The sequence below is a fragment of the Neoarius graeffei genome, chromosome 13 (genome assembly GCF_027579695.1).
Source record: "Neoarius graeffei isolate fNeoGra1 chromosome 13, fNeoGra1.pri, whole genome shotgun sequence".
Taxonomy (NCBI): domain Eukaryota; kingdom Metazoa; phylum Chordata; class Actinopteri; order Siluriformes; family Ariidae; genus Neoarius; species Neoarius graeffei.
The window spans coordinates 72,885,260-72,907,716 of record NC_083581.1 but is presented as its reverse complement, the minus strand read 5'-3'; the positions used below and the strand labels follow the sequence as shown (position 1 = coordinate 72,907,716).

General features: G+C 46.3%; 2 protein-coding genes across 7 annotated transcripts in view; both read right to left on the bottom strand.

The window, feature by feature from the left end:
- The window catches only part of huwe1 (HECT, UBA and WWE domain containing E3 ubiquitin protein ligase 1), a 144,938-nt gene extending 144,312 nt beyond the window's left edge, over positions 1-626 (bottom strand). For all 6 annotated transcript variants that reach the window (XM_060938489.1, XM_060938492.1, XM_060938495.1 and 3 more), the window contains exon 1: positions 573-626. The gene's annotated coding sequence lies outside the window, so the exon portion shown is untranslated. The remainder of the gene's footprint in view (positions 1-572) is intronic.
- zgc:153867 (uncharacterized protein LOC337226 homolog) overlaps positions 1-22,457 on the bottom strand; it is a 339,132-nt gene that overhangs the window by 29,500 nt on the left and 287,175 nt on the right. The window lies entirely within an intron of this gene.

Genomic DNA, 22,457 nt, shown 5'->3' with positions numbered 1-22,457 from the left:
GAAGAAGAAGAAAAGTAGTGCAGGGTAATAGTAATGCCAGGGGAATCATTTTCTCATCATCAATCAAGGTTCATGGCGAGCACATGCTTGAGCCAGACGTCCTCGCGAGCTGTCTCAGAAACTACATCACCTCCGTTATTTCAGAAAGAAATCCCGAATTGTGTCTGAGACACGCCAGGATTCCTCCTGACCCCCGCACTGCAGTCTCTGCTTATGTAAAATAAAAACAAACCCACCCTGGATCACTATACATACATTAATACATACATACATACAGTCTGCTGAGCGCATGCGCACTCTCTCTCACTCACTCACTCTCGCAGCGCGTGCATTCCCTCGCGACAACACCGCACCGCGCTCGCGCTCTCTCCCCCCTCAGGCAGCCCGCATATTAAAAATGGCGGATTGTACAGTACAATATCCAGACCTGCGCGCCGCCAAAACACTCTTGTTAAGAACGCGGTTTGTGTGGAAATTACAGCCCCGAATCTGCCTCCGTGTCCTTAGGGTTCGTTCAAAATAAACAACAGGCGCCTCAGGCTCTCAGACACAAACGAATTTCGTCAACTTACCTCGTCGCGTCTTAGCATAACTTCACCATTTTACAGCAGCAAAGCACAGGGTGTAAATCTCGTAATGTCCCGCAGTATCTCACGAGATCTCACTGGCCGCGTTGTAACGAGGGCGCCCCTGCGCTGTGTGGCGCTATAACGAATCGTCTGGTGTTTTGACTGACAAATTGAACTCAACTTGTCAAGTTTATTTGTCTAGCGCTTTTAACAATAAACGTTGTCGCAAAGCAGCTTTATAGAATTTGAATTGATTGATTTTATTGACCATTCTTGATATAAAAAATATGAAACAGCAAACTGCATCATAACTTATAGATAAATAAATAGTCAGGGATAACACAATACATAAAGCCCACAGGCTTATTAGTGTGCTTGCAAAAGCACACTATTGTTCTTCTTAAGTTTTATTATTATTATTATTATTATTGCACTTGTGAGTCCTTAATATTGCAATTGCACTTTATCCTATAAGTGCAATTGCAATATTAAAGTGCCATTCCATCATTGGATGTATTCTTTGGCATAAAATACAATATATTTTGACAACATATATACATGGTATCACTAGATAGAGAAATCTTTTAGTTTCAAAATGATATATCAAACATAATTTTTTGACAACGACAAGTATATTAATTTTGCGACCAAAGTCACCTACCCTTTTAATTTCCGCGCGTGATATCATCAGCAGGTTCCCCTTCTTGTGTACCACGTGACGTGGCACATATTATCAGCAATGGCGGATAGAACGCGATAAAAATAATACCAATACATCTAGCTAATACCAATAAATCTAGCTAACTGAAAGATTAACTCAAAATTTTTCGCAATTTTTTTGGCCCCCATATACGAGGAGAAATGACTCTCTCACTTTGGGGGTTTCCTGGTCTAAAAATAGACCGACACGTGGTACACAAGAAGGGGAACCTGCCGATGACATCACGTTTCACTACCGCGCGGAAATTAAAAGGGTAGGTGACTTTGGTCGCAAAATTAATATACTTGTCGTTGTCAAAAAATTATGTTTGATGTATCATTTTGAAGCTAAAAGATTTCTCTGTCTAGTCATGTTGTCATAAAATATATTGTATTTTATGCCAAAGAATACATCCAATGGTGGAATGGCACTTTAAGGACCCACAAGTGCAATACTAAGGACTACTTTTTGGATTACCTCATACTTGCACACATTTGCACATGCATACTTAGGCTGCTATATGTTAAAACCGGCTTCTTATTTAAGTTTGTTTAGCTTATTTAAATGTCTAGTTTTATATCCTTTTATTTTATTTTCTGTTAGTTTATTTTATTTTCTGTTACTTCGTACTTTATATTTTTATATTTTATAGTCCATTTACTGCTCCCGGGACCTGAGTCCTAATTTCGTACCATAAACATGTGAATGTGAGCTGGTATGACAATAAAGCTCCTTGAATCCTTGAATTATTATCATTATTATTACGTTTCACCCGTTTCTGGGATCCACTACTGCTCCTAGGGCTTTCGAGATAGAGACACCGTTCCAACGCTGAAACGTAGGGCCTGATCTGGAATGGCGTGCTTGTTAAAATGGTTGCACTACCCCTTGTCGTTCATTCGGTATTCCCGTTTTTAGGCAAAATTCAGTGCGATTCAAATGAATGGGTAGAACTTTGGAGTGATGATGTCATAAGGAGCTCCTCCACTCTAGACGTTAGAGTGGGATCAGCAGAAAAAAAATTAAAACTGCGATTTTACAGCCAAAATCCATGTTTTAAAACCTCTGAATTAGATTGAAAAATATATAAAAGGGTGGAGAGGAGATTTCACTGCACGAAACGCATTGAAATCTCCCTTCAAAATGATGTGAAAGAGACTTTGAGCCAGAGAAGGAGTGAGAGCTGTTGACCAAAGCCATTTAAAACAAGGATTTCAGAGCGCAAAGCGCTCTGAAATCTTATCTCATTATCTCTAGCCGCTTTATCCTGTTCTACAGGGTCGCAGGCGAGCTGGAGCCTATTCCAGCTGACTACGGGCGAAAGGCGGGGTACACCCTGGACAAGTCGCCAGGTCATCACAGGGCTGACACATAGACACAGACAACCATTCACACTCACATTCACACCTACGCTCAATTTAGAGTCACCAGTTAACCTAACCTGCATGTCTTTGGACTGTGGGGGAAACCGGAGCACCCGGAGGAAACACACGCGGACACGGGGAGAACATGCAAACTCCGCACAGAAAGGCCCTCGCCAGCCACGGGGCTCGAACCCAGGACCTTCTTGCTGTGAGGTGACAGCGCTAACCACTACACCACCGTGCTCCCCCCCGCTCTGAAATCCTTCTTTTAAAACATGACACTGTGTGACAATGTGTATTGGTGGGGATAGTGATTGGGTGAGAGAGATGTAGAGAGAGAGAGAGAGAAGCAGAGAATGTGGCTTCATTTGAGCAAGCACACTTCAGCAGTTTCTGCAGAGGAAATGCCATCTAGTTACCTCCGCCAAGGAGGTTATGTTTTTGGTGGTGTTGGTTTGTTTTTTTGTTTGTTTGTTGGTTGGTTGGTTGGTTTGTCTGTTAGCAACATTACGGAAAAAGTAATGAATGGATTGCTCTGAATTTTTTTTCCAGAGGTGTGACTGGGCACAAGTAACAATCCATTAAATTTTGGCGGTGATCTGGATCACCTTCTGGAGCCTGGATTTTTTTAAAGGATTAATTTTTTCCCCATTGAAATGAATGGGCACGCGACGCAAAAAACAGATTTTTCCTTCTGTAGGCCAAAGCGTGAAGTGTAAAGTCATGAAACTTGGTACACTGATAGAGGAGTGGACCCTAATCGATTTCATCAAGTTTCATGTTGGTATGTCTCACGGTCTAGCGCCACCAGCTGATCACAGTCTTACATGCATTCATGCACGTAACTTTTGATCCGTATGTCTGATTTTCATAAGTCTGATGCTGTTGGAATCCTTGGAGCTAGACGATTCCAACGCACCCTATGACGTCATTCTCCGCCTAATTAGATTTTCCGCCATTTTGAATTTTGTCCAAAGTAAAGGTAGAGTGACCCTGGCCACATGTTTTGTCCGATCATCACGAAACTTGGCACAGATGATCTCCAGTCCATGCCTAATGAATGATATTCGTTTCGCTCTCATACATCAAAGCGTTCGCCCATGGCAACCAATCAAAATCGATGGCGAAGCCACCAAACAGGAAGTGAGCCCATATCACGGAAACGCTTTGACGTATCAAGACCATATTTAGTGGCATGACTTTGGACACCATCCAAACTACCCTCATCAAATATCAAATCAAGTTTATTTGTATAGCGCTTTTAACAATAAACATTGTCGCAAAGCAGCTTTACAGAATTTTAACGACTTAAAACATGAGCTAATTTTATCCCTAATCTATCCCCAGTGAGCAAGCCTGTGGCGACGGTGGCAAGGAAAAACTCCCTCAGACGACATGAGGAAGAAACCTCGAGAGGAACCAGACTCAAAAGGGAACCCATCCTCATTTGGGCAACAACAGACAGCCTGACTATAATATTAACAGTTTTAACAGTTATAACCCTTAACTGTCCTCATGGGGGCATCCTTCACAGGAGTGGTGCCATATGGTGTCATTTGGCCACTAGGGGGCGTCACAATTAGCAAAAACGTATTTTGGCTCATATCTCAGAAACGCTTTGACCTATCAAGATCATATTTGTTGAGATGACTTTCGGCACCAGTTCATGTACCCTCATCAAATTTGGTGTCATTTGGCCACTAGGGTGCACCACAATGAGCAAAAACATGTTTTGGGTCATATCTCTTTACCGATTTAGAATTACATCTAAATTTTCATGTTAGTGATGCTCTGGGATGTCCCTGTAAAGAACCTTGCCAGCCTGTCATCTCCGTATGAGAATCTGCCTTGTGTCTTGGCCAAACTTTGTTGTGTTGACACAAAACTTGTCGTGTGGGCGTGCAGTCGCCTCTCTTGCCGGGTCGCCATGGCGGCGCACCTGAGCAAGCACACTTTTGCATTTTCTCCGGAAATGCATTCTAGTTATTATTATTACCTTCACCAAGGAGGTTATGTTTTTGGTAGCGTTTGTTTGTTTGTTTGTATGTTTGTTTGTTTGTCTGCTAGCAACATTACGGAAAAAGTAATGAATGGATTGCTCTGAATTTTTTTCCAGAGGTGTGACTGGGCACAAGTAACAATCCATTAAATTTTGGCGGTGACCCGGATCACCTTCTGGATCCCGGATTTTTTTAAAGGATTCTTGGCGGAGGTCTGCGCTCTCCGAGTGCTTTTCTAGTTTCCATTGTGGTCCCTATAGAGCAGGAGACAAGGGCAAGTAGCAGCAGACCACACGTCACATAGAAACAGAATTACAGTTACTTCGTTTACACGTAGCCGGGTATTTATGAAAACGGGTATCTTCTCCTCCCCGTACTAGAAAATAATTCTGTTTACACAGTGCTCAAAAACAGCCAGCGAAGACTGTCAAAAACATGTCTAACAAATAGAAAGCCAACCAGAGATCTGAAAGCCAAGGAGCAGGGACCGTCAGATCACAATGCTAAAACTCTGTTTTCCCCATAACACGGAGAAAACTCAGTTTTCCACTATTTACACGCAGGCATGAAAACGGAGTTTTCACAAATCTCCACTTTGCCTGGAGTTTTCAAAAGCAGCTGTTTTCAGTGACTGAAACCTCCGTTTACGTGTAAATGATGGGTGCAACCATATAAATAAATATCTGTTTTTATAGATACCCGGCTACGTGTAAATGGGGTCCAAGTCAAGTCAAGGTTATTTGTATAGTGCTTTTAACAATAAACATTGTCGCAAAGCAGCTTGACAGAATTTGAATTGATTGATTGATTGATTGATTGATTGATTTTATTGACCATTCTTGATATAAAAAATATGAAACAGCAAACTGCATCATAACTTATACATAAATGAATAGTAAGGGATAACACAATAAATAAAGCCCACAGGCTTATTTCCATTGTGTTCCCTATAGAGCAGGAGACAAGGGCAAGTAGCAGCAGACCACACGTCACATAAAAACAGAATTACAGTTACATAATACATAACAAATACAAATTGCCAAATGCCTAAGATTGGTGTCTAAGCCATTTTTTCAAGTCCTGTTTAAAACTGCCTATGCTTCTAACTGATTTGAGTGAACCAGGTAACCTGTTCCAAAGGGTAGTTCCAACATAAAGAAAAGACTCTTTACCCAAGTTCGTCTTAACTCTGGGTGGTACAAAACCTGTTAAGCTTCCCCTAGTGGAATAGCAGTAAACTTCATTTACTCGATTAAAATAATTTCTAAAATAATTGGGTACGCCCCCATAAACAATCCTATGTACCATACATAGCTGCATCTGAGGTACACGATCCTCTACCTTCACTAAATGACTTAAAACATGAGCTAATTTTATCCCTAATCTATCCCCAATGAGCAAGCCTGTGGCGATGGTGGCAAGGAAAAACTCCCTTAGACGACATGAGGAAGAAACCTCGAGAGGAACCAGACTCAAAAGGGAACCCATCCTTATTTGGGCCACAATAGACAACATGACTATAACATTAACAGTTTTAACATGAAGTCAGTTTTGTTGAAGTTATAAACTCTTCATTGATGGAAACCTGAGTGCAAAACTGTTCATGACAACTGCAGTCCTAAAGTTAGCAAGTCAACTGTAGTCCTCAGCCATAAAAGCATTACTGTAAGAGTCCAGAGCGTCCTCCAAGTGTGACTTTCAACTGTCCTCATGGAGACTAAATTTCCAGTCTTTATGTTAGTGTTTTAGGAAACACGTTTCTGAGTCCTGGATCTGAAAAATAGTCTTTTAACCACTAGACTGCACCACTAATTGGGTAAATTTAGCTCTTCTAACTCATCTCATCTCATCTCATCTCATCTCATCTCATCATCTCTAGCCGCTTTATCCTGTTCTACAGGGTCGCAGGCAAGCTGGAGCCTATCCCAGCTGACTACGGGCGAAAGGCGGGGTACACCCTGGACAAGTCGCCAGGTCATCACAGGGCTGACACATAGACACAGACAACCATTCACACTCACATTCACACCTACGCTCAATTTAGAGTCACCAGTTAACCTAACCTACATGTCTTTGGACTGTGGGGGAAACCGGAGCACCCGGAGGAAACCCACGCGGACATGGGGAGAACATGCAAACTCCACACAAAAAGGCCCTCATCGGCCACGGGGCTCGAACCCGGACCTTCTTGCTGTGAGGCGACAGCGCTAAACACTACACCACCGTGCCGCCCCAAAATTAAATATTTTAAAATAATTTTTCAACATTTAATTTTTGCCCAATGTCACCTGAATAAGTAGGAACAGTATACATATTGCTTGTACTCAGTGAAATATGTATACTGTTCCTACTTATTCACGGTGGAGGACAGTCGCCTCACAGCAAGAAGGTTCTGGGTTTGAACCCAGTGGCCGGCAAGGGCCTTTCTGTGTGGAGTTTGCATGTTCTCCCTGTGTGCTCCGGTTTCCCCCACAGTTCAAAGACATGCGGTTAGGTTAATATAGGACGGCCTTGGGCTCAGGTGCCCTTGAGCGAGGCACCTAACTCCTGATTGCTCCCTGGGTGCTGTTAGCATGGCTGCCCACTGCTCTGGGTATGTGTGTGTGTTCACTGCTTCAGATGGGTTAAATGCAGAGAGGAAATTTCACAAGTGTGTGATGAATAAAGTTGTGCTTTCTTTCTTATTCAAGTGACATTGGGCATACCTAACAACCTGTGTTTTCTCTCTCTTCTCCCCCCCCCAAATCTGTCCTTCTGAGTTACATGTCGGTCCTGGAATCGAGATGCTGACCTCTTCTGCTCCTCGGACCTGCCTGATCCATCCTGGTGCCCTGTGTCTGGTTGGAGTCTCATCGCATCGCTCCTGTGGAGGGCGGCCTCATGTGGACAGTTGGGGGTCGCGCCTGGAGGATGCTCTGGACTCTTGCAGTGGTGCTTTTGTGGCTGGGGACTGCAGTTGACTTGCTGACTTTAGGGCTGCAGTTGACTTGCTGACTTTAGGACTGCGGTTGACTTGTTGACTTTGGGACTGCGGTTGTCGTGAACGGTTTTGCGCTCGGGTTTCCATCAGTGGGGGGTTATAGCATCAATGAAGCTGACTTTATGTTAGGACTGTTAATGTTATAGTCATGTTGTCTGTTGTTGCCCGGATGGGGATGGGTTCCCTTTTGAGTTTGGTTCCTCTCGAGGTTTCTTCCTCATGTCATCTGATGGAGTTTTTCCTTGCCACCGTCACCACAGGCTTGCTCATTGGGGATAGATTAGGGATAAAATTAGCTCATATTTTAAGTCGTTCAAATTCTGTAAAGCTGCTTTGCGACAATGTTTATTGTTAAAAGCGCTATACAAATAAACTTGACTTGACTTGAACATTGAATGAGAAAAAACAAGATCAACTGTGAGTTACTGCTCACTTATGTATTCCCCCTGCTCTCGCTTATATCAGAACACAGGCAATCGAAGGAATAAGACCCTTATTATGAATGTTGACTTCAACAAATAATTAACTCTGAAACAAGTAAGTAAAGAGCAGTGTTCTCGCCAGGGATTTCAAATAGCATCCTGGTAAACTCATTTTGAAATAGCATTTTGCTTCGTGAAATAGCGTCAAAATCCACCCTATATGTTTCATCAATACATTCAGTTGGTAAACAGGAAGTCAATGTGGGACAGACCTGAAAACGGTATACACTGTATAGAACCCCAAGCTGAAGCTCAATACCAAATATCAAGCAGTTGTGATTTGTAGTTGCTGAGAAAAGTGTTACGAAAAGTTTGTGAATCCACACTATATGTTTCGTAAATACATTCAGTTGGTAAACAATAAGTCGATGTGCGACAGACCTGAAAATGGTATACACGGTATAGAACCCCAAGCTGAAGCTTAGTACCAAATATCAAGTAGTTGTGACTTGTAGTTGCGGAGAAAAGTGTTACAAAAATTTTGTGAATCCACGCTATATATTTTGTCAATACATTCAGTCGGTAAACAGGAAGTCGATGTGCGACAGACCTGAAAACGGTATACATGGTATAGAACCCCAAGCTGAAGCTCTGTACCAAATATCAAGCAGTTGTGATTTGTAGTTGCTGAGAAAAGTGTTATGAAAAGTTTGTGAATCCACGCTACATGTTTCGTAACTACATTCAGTCCGTAAACAGGATCTTGATGTGGGACAGACCTGAAAACAATATACACGGTATAGAACCCCAAGCTGAAGTTTGGTACCAAGTGGCTATGATTTGTGGTTACTGAGAAAAAGGGTGTTTCAGACGAATGGAAATACGGACAGAGATAAACCAGTATACCCCCCCTCCTTTGGAGTGGGGGTATAATAATTACTTAAATGTAGGCAGAATAGTGATGATGCCATTCTGAGCTCAGGTTACAGTCTGTGTAGAGTTTCTGTGCATGTTCTCTCCTGTACATAGACATGCCCTTAGCAAAAAGTAGTATACTTAAAGTTCATTTTATTAAGTATGCTTCAGTATAAGTATAGCAAGTATACTACAGACCATGTACTTTTAGTGTACTAGAAAGTATACAAATTTAATACTTTTTTGGACTAAATTGGAACATTTCAAGTTTATAAAAGTATAAGTCGTACTTTAAAGTTCATTTTAAGTTTGCAAAAGTACACTTTAAAGTATACAACAAGTACACTCATCTATATACTGCCATTGTACTAGTTATATAGTTTGAGTCCCTATTTTTAGTTTATTATTGTATACTTTAAGTATACTGTTATAAACGTTGGTTATTTCACTTGTTATACTTTAAGTTTGCTTGGCATATTACTTTTTTGGGGGCTTTTTTCATCTTTATTGGATAGGACAGTGTAGAGACAGAAAATGAGCAGGAGAGAGAGACGGGGAGGGATCGGGAAATGACCTCGGGTCGGAATCGAACCTGGGTCCCCGGATTTATGGCATGGTGCCTTATCCACCTGAGCCATACTGTATAAAGTTTACTCATACTGTATGTACACAAACATGTGATGCATTTACAAACTCACAAGACAGAATGTTGAAAACAAGTTTGATATATTTTCAAACATTTCAAAAACAAAGACCTATGAAATCAAGCCCTTCCTTACTGGAGAAAATGAAAGGAAAAAGTGCACATTTGCATGTAAAAATGTAAACATAATGGTCTCTTGATCAATAAAGTCAAGTCAAAAGTTTTTCTGTTTTTGTGTATGATTTTAAGGTACATAAAGATAATTCAATTGAGCACACATACTATATACTGTAAAGTTTTAAACTCCAGCATTATCTCAAGCCGCTTTATCCTGTTCTACAGGCAAGCTGGAGCCTATCCCAGCTGACTACAGGCGAAAGGCGGGGTACACCCTGGACAAGTCGCCAGGTCATCACAGGGCTGACACATAGACACAGACAACCATTCACACCTACGGTCAATTTAGAGTCACCAGTTAACCTAACCTGCATGTCTTTGGACTGTGGGGGAAACCGGAGCACCCGGAAGAAACCCACGCGGACATGGGGAGAACATGCAAACTCCACACAGAAAGGCCTTCGCCGGCCACGGGGCTCGAACCCGGACCTTCTTGCTGTGAGGCGACAGCGCTAACCACTACACCACCGTGCCACCCCGCTCCAGCATTATATTATATTAATATATAAATTAAATGTTAAGCATGAGTCAATGACTTGACCTTATTATGCACTTGGAGCAAGATATACTAAGTATTAGTACAACCCCGATTCCAAAAAAGTTGGGACAAAGGACAAATTATAAATAAAAATGGAATGCAATAATTTACAAATCTCAAAAACTGATATTGTATTGACAATAGAACATAGACAACATATCAAATGTCAAAAGTGAGACATTTTGAAATTTCATGCCAAATATTGGCTCATTTGAAATTTCATGACGGCAACACATCTCAAAAAAGTTGGGACAGGGGCAATAAGAGGCTGGAAAAGTTAAAGGTACAAAAAAGGAACAGCTGGAGGACCAAATTGCAACTCATTAGGTCAATTGGCAATAGGTCATTAACATGACTGGGTATAAAAAGACCATCTTGGAGTGGCAGCGGCTCTCAGAAGTAAAGATGGGAAGAGGATCACCAATCCCCCTAATTCTGTGCCGACAAATAGTGGAGCAATATCAGAAAGGAGTTCGACAGTGTAAAATTGCAAAGAGTTTGAACATATCATCATCTACAGTGCATAATATCATCAAAAGATTCAGAGAATCTGGAAGAATCTATGTGTGTAAGGGTCAAGGCCGGAAAACCATACTGGGTGCCTGTGATCTTCGGGCCCTTAGGCCAAGTTTACATTAGACCGTATCTGTCTCGTTTTCTTCGCGGATGCACTGGCCGTTTACATTAAAACTCCTGGAAACGCTGGGAAACGGGAATCCGCCAGGGTCCACGTATTCAATCCAGATCGTGTCTGATCCGGTGCTGTGTAAACATTGAGAATACGCAGATACGCTGTGCTGAGCTCTAGCTGGCGTCGTCATTGGACAACGTCACTGTGACATCCACCTTCCTGATTCGCTGGCGTTGGTCATGTGACACGACTGCTGAAAAACGGCGCGGACTTCCGCCTTGTATCACCTTTCATTAAAGAGTATAAAAGTATGAAAATACTGCAAATACTGATGCAAATACTGCCCATTGTGTAGTTATGATGGTCTTTAGGCTTGCCATCCTTCCACTTGCAAGTGGTAAGTGACTTGCGCACAGCGGCTCAGTCCCGAATCACTGCTCGTGCACTACACTCGCGCGCTCTGTGAGCTGCGCAGGGCCGGAGTGCGCACCCTCCAGAGGGCACTCGCTGTTCAGGGCGGAGTGATTTGGAGCGCAGCTGCTGAGGAGGAAGCGATGAGCCGCACTGACACATTTCAACTTACGTGCCGAATTAGTCATGTGATTAGCGTATCCGTGTATTGGTGTTGCTGTGTGCAGGCGAATCGTGTATTGGCGTTGCTGTGTGCACGCTAATCGTTTTTAAAAACGTTAATCTGATGATCCGCTGATACGGTCTAATGTAAACTCCACCTTAGACGGCACTGCGTCACATACAGGCATGCTTCTGTATTGGAAATCACAAAATGGGCTCAGGAATATTTCCAGAGAACATTATTTGTGAACACAATTCACCATGCCATCCGCCGTTGCCAGCTAAAACTCTATAGTTCAAAGAAGAAGCCGTATCTAAACATGATCCAGAAGCGCAGACGTCTTCTCTGGGCCGAGGCTCATTTAAAATGGACTGTGGCAAAGTGGAAAACTGTTCTGTGGTCAGACGAATCAAAATTTGAAGTTCTTTATGGAAATCAGGGACGCCGTGTCATTTGGATTAAAGAGGAGAAGGACGACCCGAGTTGTTATCAGCGCTCAGTTCAGAAGCCTGCATCTCTGATAGTATGGGGTTGCATTAGTGTGTGTGGCATGGGCAGCTTACACATCTGGAAAGACACCATCAATGCTGAAAGGTATATCCAGGTTCTAGAGCAACATATGCTCCCATCCCGACGACGTCTCTTTCAGGGAAGACCTTGCATTTTCCAACATGACAATGCCAAACCACATACTGCATCAATTACAGCATCATGGCTGCGTAGAAGAAGGGTCCGGGTACTGAACTGGCCAGCCTGCAGTCCAGATCTTTCACCCATAGAAAACATTTGGCGCATCATAAAACGGAAGATACGACAAAAAAGACCTAAGACAGTTGAGCAACTAGAATCCTACATTAGACAAGAATGGGTTAACATTCCTATCCCTAAACCTGAGCAACTTGTCTCCTCAGTCCCCAGACGTTTACAGACTGTTGTAAAGAGAAAAGGGGATGTCTCACAGTGGTAAACATGGCCTTGTCCCAACTTTTTTGAGATGTGTTGTTGTCATGAAATTTAAAATCACCTAATTTTTCTCTTTAAATGATACATTTTCTCAGTTTAAGCATTTGATATGTCATTGTGGCAGCGGGGGCGTGGTCAAGCGCCGGTCTGTGACAGGAGGGCGGAGTCAGGGAAGGTAAGTGGCAGAATCACGTCACCTGAGAGCAATTAACCTGTTTGTGTGTCTTCCCAGTGACTGCGCCCTATATCAGGAGGGAGAGCGAGAGCAGAGGGGCGCAACCCTGAACCAGACGCCAGTTGTGTGTGTGTCTCTGTAAAAAGCATTGCTAGACTGAAAAGTGTGGCAATAAAGCCAGTTGATAAAACCTGATCTCTGTCCTGCCGTCCTCTGTGCTCCACCCACACGTAGGGTCGTTACAGTGGTGCCGAAACCCGGGACAGTGGAGCACCAAACCCGCAGCCCCATGGAATCCTCCCCGTTCGCCGATCTGATCCACGCCCTCGCCACGGCTCAGCAAAGCCAGCACCAGGCACTCGTCACGCTCCGAAAGGAGCAGGAGCAGCGCTTCAAAGCCCTGGTGCTGGCCCAGCAGGAAGATCGCGAGGCGTTCCGGCATCTCCTCGCGTCGGCGGGGTCCACCAGCGCTCCGGCCGCGGGCCCGTCTCCCCTCATTGTCACCAAGATGGGCCCGCAGGACGACCCCGAGGCTTTCATCACGTTGTTTGAACAGGTCGCCGAAGCCTCGGGGTGGCCGATGGAGCAGCGCGCGGCGCGCCTCCTCCCCCTGCTCACGGGAGAGGCACAGCTGGCCGCGCTACAGCTCCCCGCCGACCGCCGGCTGGCCTACGCGGACCTTCGCCGGGCCGTCCTCCAGCGCGTGGGGCGCACACCGGAGCAACAGCGCCAGCGCTTCCGCGCGCTGCGACTGGAGGAAGTCGGCCGGCCGTTCGCGTTCGGCCAGCAGCTCCGGGACGCCTGCTGGCGGTGGCTGAGGGCCAACGATCGCGACGCCGAGGGAATCGTCGACCAGGTGGTACTGGAACAGTTCATCGCCCGCTTACCAGCCGGAACCGCGGAGTGGGTCCAGTGCCACCGCCCGGCGTCGCTGGATCAGGCAGTCGAGCTGGCGGAGGATCATCTGGCGGCTGTCCCGGCGGCAGGACAGCAGATGGCATCTTCTCTTCTCTCCTCTTCTCTCTCTCTCTCTCCCCCTCCTCCTGTGTCCTGTCCTCGCCCCATTCCCCCTCCGCGGAGGCGGGGGCCGGCACCCCCCCAGCCGGCCCGCCGCACCCGCGGTGCCCTCCCGTTTCTCCCTTCTGTGTCTGTCTCTCCCCCACCTCAGGTGAGTGAGCCCCAGATCACCAGTGCAGAGGGAAAGCCCGGGCCGGTTTGCTGGCGCTGCGGGGAGCCGGGCCACCTTCAACAGCAGTGCACGGCAACGGAAGTGGGCGCGGTGGTTCGGATCCCCGACGCGCCAGAGGCCGCCCTCGATCGGGCCGGAGCGTATCGCATACCGGTGAGTATCCAAGGGGCTACATATCAGGCGTTGGTGGATTCTGGTTGTAATCAGACCTCAATTCGCCAAAGCCTGGTTCAAAACGAGGCATTGGGGGGAGCACAAGGGGTGAAGGTGTTATGTGTGCACGGGGATGTTCACAGCTACCCTTTGGTGTCGGTCCACATTATTTTCAGAGGGGAAAAATTCATAGTAAAGGCGGCGGTTAATCCTCGCCTTACCCACTCTCTAATTTTGGGGACTGATTGGCCGGGATTTCGGGGTTTAATGACACGCCTAGTCGAGAGTGGGTCCTGCCATTTGACAGGGGGAGGTCCCGGTGTCGCTTTGGCGGGAGCAGCTGTCACAGAGCCGTCTACGTCATCTCCGCGTCAGAGTGAGGAGCCGCCGGCTCCTCCTCTCTCTCTTGGGGAATCCCTCGCGGATTTCCCATTAGAGCAGTCGCGAGACGAGACTCTGCGGCATGCGTTTGACCAAGTGAGAGTAATCGATGGTCAAACGCTCCCGCCGAACGCCACCCCGTCCTTCCCCTACTTCGCGATTATGAAGGATAGATTATACCGAGTGACGCAGGACACTCAAACTAAAGAGCGAGTCACGCAGCTTTTAATTCCGAAGAGCCGCCGGGAATTGGTATTCCAGGCGGCTCACTTTAATCCCATGGCCGGACACTTGGGGCAGGATAAAACACTAGCCCGAATAATGGCCCGTTTCTATTGGCCGGGGATTCGCGGCGATGTCCGTAGGTGGTGTACGGCATGCCGCGAATGCCAGTTAGTAAACCCAGCGGCCATTCCAAAAGCGCCTTTGCGCCCTCTACCGTTAATCGAGACCCCGTTCGAGAGAATTGGGATGGATCTCGTCAGGCCATTAGATCGGTCAGCACGAGGGTACCGCTTTATATTAGTTCTGGTGGACTATGCAACGCGATACCCGGAAGCAGTGCCTCTGCGCAATATCTCAGCACGCAGTATTGCCGAGGCACTCTTCCGCGTCATCTCCCGAGTTGGAATCCCGAAAGAGATTCTGACTGATCAAGGCACTACGTTTATGTCACGAACACTGCGCGAACTGTATGGGTTATTGGGGATTAAGCCGATCCGCACCAGCGTGTATCACCCACAAACGGACGGTTTAGTGGAACGATTCAACCGCACCCTCAAAAATATTATTAAAAAATTCGTAAGTGAGGACGGACGTAACTGGGATAAGTGGCTCGAACCCTTGCTGTTCTCAGTGCGAGAGGTCCCCCAAGCCTCCACGGGGTTCTCCCCGTTTGAATTATTATATGGGCGTAAGCCGCGCGGCATCCTGGACGTGCTGCGGGAAAATTGGGAGGAGGGACCTTCACAAAGTAAGAACGAAATTCAGTACGTTATGGACCTGCGCGCAAAACTCCACACACTCACGCACCTAACTCAGGAGAATTTGCGGCAGGCCCAGGAACGGCAAGCCCGCCTGTACAACAAGGGTACGCGCCTTAGAGAGTTCACTCCGGGAGATAAGGTACTCGTACTGTTGCCCACGTCGAGCTCCAAATTGATCGCCAAGTGGCAAGGACCCTTTGAGGTCACACGGCGAGTCGGGGACGTCGACTATGAGGTGAGGCGAACGGACAGGGGTGGGGCGCTACAGATTTACCACCTCAACCTGCTTAAACTCTGGAACGAGGAGGTCCCCGTGGCGTTGGTGTCGGTAGTTCCAGAGAAGGCGGAGCTGGGGCCGGAGGTTCAAAAAGGGACATTGGCATCGCGTACCTCTCCGGTCCCCTGTGGAGACCACCTCTCCCCGACCCAACTCACGGAGGTCGCCCAGTTGCAGACCGAGTTTTCGGATGTGTTCTCGCCCCTGCCCGGTCGCACTAACCTCATAGAGCACCACATAGAGACGCCCCCGGGGGTGGTAGTGCGTAGCCGCCCTTACAGGCTACCCGAACACAAAAAAAAGGTGGTTCGGGAAGAACTTCAGACCATGCTCGAAATGGGCATCGTCGAGGAGTCCTACAGTGACTGGAGCAGCCCGGTGGTCTTGGTACCCAAGGCCGACGGGTCGGTCCGGTTCTGTGTGGACTATAGGAAAGTCAACGCGGTGTCTAAATTCGACGCGTACCCAATGCCTCGTATTGATGAGTTGCTCGATCGACTCGGCACTGCTCGCTTTTATTCGACACTGGATTTGACGAAGGGATATTGGCAGATCCCCTTGACTCCACTATCCCGAGAAAAAACGGCCTTTTCCACACCGTTTGGTTTACACCAATTCGTCACCCTTCCGTTTGGGCTGTTTGGGGCGCCCGCGACGTTTCAGCGGCTGATGGACAGAGTCCTCCGCCCTCACGCCACGTATGCAGCAGCATATTTAGATGACATAATCATCTATAGTAATGACTGGCAGCGGCACCTCGAACATCTGAGGGCTGTCCTTAGGTCACTGAGGCGAGCGGGGCTCACAGCCAACCCAAAGAAGTGTGCGATTGGGCGGGTGGAAGTACGGTATCTGGGCTTCCACTTGGGCAACGGGCAGGTGCGTCCCCAAATTAATAAGACGGCAGCAATTGCGGCCTGCCCGAGGCCCAAGACCAAAAAGGGGGTGAGACAGTTCCTGGGGCTGGCTGGCTATTATCGCAGGTTTATACCTAATTATTCGGACGTCACCAGCCCGCTGACTGATCTCACTAAAAAGGGGGCACCAGATCCGGTCCAGTGGACGGAGCAGTGCCAGCGGGCTTTCTCAGAGGTAAAGGCTGCACTGTGTGGGGGGCCACTTCTACACTCCCCTGACTTTTCTCTCCCTTTTATGTTGCAGACCGATGCGTCGGACAGAGGGCTGGGGGCGGTTTTGTCCCAGGAGGTGGAGGGGGAGGACCGCCCTGTCCTGTATATCAGCAGGAAGCTGTCGGTGCGTGAGGGGCGCTACAGCACCATAGAGAAAGAGTGTCTGGCCATCAAGTGGGCGGTTCTCGCCCTCCGGTACTACCTGCTGGGGCGCCCTTTCACCCTCTGTTCGGACCACGCGCCCCTCCAGTGGCTCCACCGCATGAAGGATGCCAACGCGCGGATCACCCGTTGGTATCTGGCGCTCCAACCCTTTAATTTCAAGGTGGTCCACAGGCCGGGGGCGCAGATGGTCGTGGCGGACTTCCTCTCCCGTCAAGGGGGGGGGGAGTCGGCTGCAGGCCGGACGGCCGCCCGGCCTGAGTCGGGCGGTGGGGGTATGTGGCAGCGGGGGCGTGGTCAAGCGCCGGTCTGTGACAGGAGGGCGGAGTCAGGGAAGGTAAGTGGCAGAATCACGTCACCTGAGAGCAATTAACCTGTTTGTGTGTCTTCCCAGTGACTGCGCCCTATATCAGGAGGGAGAGCGAGAGCAGAGGGGCGCAACCCTGAACCAGACGCCAGTTGTGTGTGTGTCTCTGTAAAAAGCATTGCTAGACTGAAAAGTGTGGCAATAAAGCCAGTTGATAAAACCTGATCTCTGTCCTGCCGTCCTCTGTGCTCCACCCACACGTAGGGTCGTTACAGTCATCTATGTTCTATTCTGAATAAAATATGGAATTTTGAAACTTCCACATCATTGCATTCCGTTTTTATTTACAATTTGTACTTTGTCCCAACTTTTTTGGAATCGGGGTTGTACTTTGTGGCAGAAGAACGTAAAACATATACTAAAGTATAAGTTTAAGTCTTAGTATTAATGTACTTAGTCTTAGACTTTTGTTTATACTTTTCAGTATAAGCCAAGTATACTTCACTATACTATTCTTAAGGATATAAAATATAGTTTATAAAAAGTCAACTTCAAGTATACTTCCTCAGTTTTAGTAAAAAAATAAGTATACTCATAGTACACTTGAATAAACTTCTTTTTGCTAAGGGTGGGTTTCTTCTGGATTCCCTGGTTTCCTCCAACCTTCCAAAACATGCCAGTGATGTGGATTGGCTACTCTAAAATGCCCCCAGGTGTGGATTAGTATGTGAATATGTGTGCATATGTGTGCATCGTGCTATTCTTGCCGATTCATTGCATATGCTTGGCTCACATCTGGATCCAACACAACCCTGAGTAGAATAAAGCTGTTACAGGATGATCAATAAAGAAATAATGTTTTAAATGTTTAAAAATGGTCTTACCTCATCTCAGGATATAACTTTGCTGATATGGCTATGGTTTAAAAAATAATGAAATTAAATATTTAAACATAAAAAATACTATAAGCAGTAATCAGTAAGCCATAATAAACGAAACAAAGTCAATATTTGGTGTGAGACAACCCTTTGCTTTAAAATAAAATCGTAGTCTGAGGTACAATGAGTGCAGTTTTATAAGGAAATGAGCTGTAGGTTTTACTGAGAATCTTACAGAACCAGCTACAGTTCTTCTTGACACTTTGACTGTCACACTTGCTTCTTAAATTTCCAGCAAAACCCAGTAACCTTGTGTTTTCTTTTTTAATCTGAAACGTGCTCTCTTGTGTAATATGTAGCTCAGATACAATTTTGTGCTGGAAAACAAATGTTTGGAACTCTAAAATGTTTTTGTACTGACTTGATAACGTAGAAGTTATAAAATAGAAATCTATAACAAAGTTTGTAAGAAAAAAACAGGGTGCCTAAGACTTTTGCACAGTACTTATATAATCACTCACTATCCGTTTTGAGTCAGTTGACACGTCAGATGTGTGTATGACTAGCAACCTTCAGCAGAGCTCTCCATTCAGCACGGTCTTGAGTTGCCTCCTCTGTGATATTCCAGAGCTTCAAGTCAGCACGGACAGATTCTTTCCAGCTTTTTTGAGGTCAGCCACAGTTGTTCACTCCTTCAACTTCCAAGGTAGTATATCTGTTGATCCAAGAATTACTGCGTTGGACATGTCCAAACCAATGGAGACGATTGCATCTGAGGACAGTGTCAAGGCGACGGAGGTTCAGCATCTGCAGAAGAGAAGATGAATTTGTGTTCCTTTTTTGACATTGCACATCCATAAAAGCAAGGCTCTTTCATTATGCTCAATCTGTTTTTGGTCATCTCTTCGGAGTGCCCAACATTCAGAACCATATAACATGGTGCTACACACACAACTACTGTATAGTTGACCACGGGTATGAAGCAGGTTAACAGTGGCCGCAGCTCTCTAAACTTTCCTCAAGCAGAACGAGTTCTGATAATCGTTGCCAGTTCACAACCACCTCCTCAGCAGATACCATCAGCAAGGTATACGAAGCTATCGACGACCTCTAGTTTTCTGCCTGCCAACACCTTACTGCATGGTCTTGCATCAATCGGCCGAGCTCCTCCGAGACAACGCTGACACTTGTAATCTGGGTTTTCCACTAACCTCCCCTGCACACCAGAACATCTTTTGTGTACCCACATTTTGCAACCACTACAGAAAATTGAATTCTGGCCAATCCCTTTTCTGCACACACCACAAGGGTATTTTCCAGAGATTCTCAGTGTGTTTAAGATCATTACCAGAGACCATGACTTTGATCTTCCCCGTGTTGACTTTCAGGCCCTTTTCCTCAAGACCAACCTTCCAGTGGTTCAGCTTCTCAAGTAGTTCATCCAAGGATTCTGTGATTATGACCAGGTCATCCGCATAAAGCATCTCCCAAGGACAACCACCCCGAAACTCTCTTGATAAGGCCTCGAACACAATTATAAACAACAGATCCTTGATGGACCCTGACCTTCACCTCGAACTCTTCACTGAGTGAGTTGTTGACCCACACCTGACTCTTTGTACCACTGTACATGGCTTGTACCAGTTTGACAATCCATTCAGGCATCCCAACCACCCGCATTGCCCACCACAGTACTCTTCGGGGAACCTTATCAAATGCCTTTTCAAGGTCTACAAATGCTAAGTACAAATGTTTTTGCTTGGCCAAATACTTTTCTTGTAGCTGTCTGAGGATAAAAATAGCATCAGTGGTACCTTGTCCTGGACAAAACCCAAACTGCATTTCATCAGTGTTGACATAGCCTCTGATGATTTTCTCCACCGCTCTCTCAATGATCTTAAGTACCTGTTCGGTAAGCTTCAGGCCTCTGTCGTTGCCTCTAATCAATTCATCACCTTTACCTTTAAACAGACTAAGGATTATGCTTTCGTCCCAGTCTGTAGCGATCTTTTCCTCTCTCACAATGGCATTGGCCAAATCCGCAACAACTTGGCAACACACCTTGGGGGATGCACGCAACATTTCAGCAACAATGCCAGAAGGACCAGCTGTTTTGCCCGTTTTCATTTTCTTCAGTGCATCGAAGACCATTTTATGAGTGACATAACATGGTGGTTCAGCGACAGGATCTGCTGGGGGAAGGTTTTGAGACCAAGGAAATTCGATGTTAAGTAGCCTTTCATAGTGTTGTTTCCAGGCCTTCTTTTTAGCATCCTCATCAAATGCCATGTTGCCATCATCATCAAGAATACATTTCTCACCTACTACATCTTGATTCTCTCTGCACATTTGTTTTGCCACATGGTAGATGCTGTCCGTGCCTGAATCTATGCCAGCAAAGGTGATCTTTTTGGCATTCCTCTTGGTAAAATAAACTGCAGTTTTAGCCTGGCGTTTAGCTGCCAGGTAATCCTCTTTGCTACCCCCATTCTTCCAGGCTTTCCACAGCTTGCTTTTCTCTTTCACTGGGCCGCTGACATCCTCATTCCACCACCAGGTTTGTCTTCTCCATAACCCCTTCTTTGTTCAGCCACAGGTCTTATCAACAGCATACAGGAGGCTGTCTTTGAATTCCGTCCATATACGTTCAACATCACCGCCTACCATGTTGATAACACGCTCCTGCAAACAGGTCTTAAACTCATTGCGTATGTTGTCCTCTTTCAGCTTCCAGACATGCCTTTTAGGCACAAACTCTTTCTGCTGACTCACCGAGTGTGATAGCTTGACATCGTATACCACTAATTTGTGCTGGGTAACACGTTCCTCATTTGGAATCACTTTTGCATTGCGCACCTAATTTGAGGTCACATTGCTTGACCAGGATGTAATCCACTTGACTACAATTGCCCCCAGACTCATACGTCACCAGATGATTATCTCTCTTCATGAAATGGGAGTTGGCTACAACTAGGTTGTTGGCAACAGCAAATTCAAGTAACATTTCACCCTCTGTGTTTCAAGTGCCATAACCCTTTCATCCATGAACACCATCATATCCAGCAGCCATCATTCCAGTGTGTTCATTGAAGTCACCACATTGGAAGAGGATCTCTGAAACACCTATCTTGGCTACAGTTGCTAGTAGATCTTGGTAGAAAGAGAGTGTGTGTGTGTGTGTGTGTGTGTGTGTATATATATATATATATATATATATATATATATATGTGTGTGTGTGTGTAACAGTTCCTGATGTGGGTGGAGCACAGAAGCACGGCAGACGAGAGTTGATGTTCACATGCACACTTTTTATTGTCCTTATTTTGGCTTTTCAGCTTGATTGATTAATTCATTCATTCATTCAGTCAGTCACACACATGCATTAGGGTTGGGGAGCTCCTCTTCTCTGCTCTCCCCCTCCTTTTATGCTCAAACCCTGTGAGAAACAAACACACCCACACACATTAATGGACACCATGTAATGACTTAGCCACTTACCTTTCCTGACCCCGCCCTCCATTCACAAACTGCCACTTGGCCACGCCCCCATTGCCACAAACCCTCACCACCTGACTCAGGCTGGGGAGCTGTCCGGCCTGAAGCAGATTCCCCCCCCCCCGACGGGACAGGAAGTCCGCTACCACCATCTGCGCCCCCAGCCTGTGGATCACCTCGAACTTAAACGGCTGGAGGGCGAGATACCAACGGGTGATCTGCACATTGGCATCCTTCATGCGGTGGAGCCACTGGAGGGTCGCATGGTCCGAACAGAGAGTGAAAAGGTGCCCCAGCTGGTAGTATCGGAGGGCGAGGGCCTCCCACTTGATGGCAAGGCACTCTTTTTCGATGGTGCTGTACTTGCTTTCACACATCGAGAGTTTACGGCTGATGTACAGCACGGGGCGCTCCTCACCCTCCACCTTCTGGGACAAAACAGCCCCCAGCCCTGTCTGATGCATCAGTCTGTAAAATAAAGGGGAGAGAGAAGTCAGGGGAGTACAAAAGTGGCCCCCCTGCACAGTGCAGCTTTTACCTTAGAGAATGCTTGTTGGCACTGCTCCTTCCACTGGACCGGATCTGGAGCCCCCTTTTTAGTGAGATCGGTGAAAGGGCTGGTGATGTCCGAATAATTAGGTATAAACCTATGATAATAGCCAGCCAGCCAGCCCCAGGAACTGTCTCACCCCCTTTTTGGTCTTGGGCCTCAGGTGGGCCGCAATGGCTGCAGTCTTGTTAATTTGGGGATGCACCTGCCCATGACCCAAGTGGAACCCCAGACACCATACTTCCACCCACCCAATTGCACACTTTTTTGGGTTAGCTGTGAGGCCTCCATGCTTCAG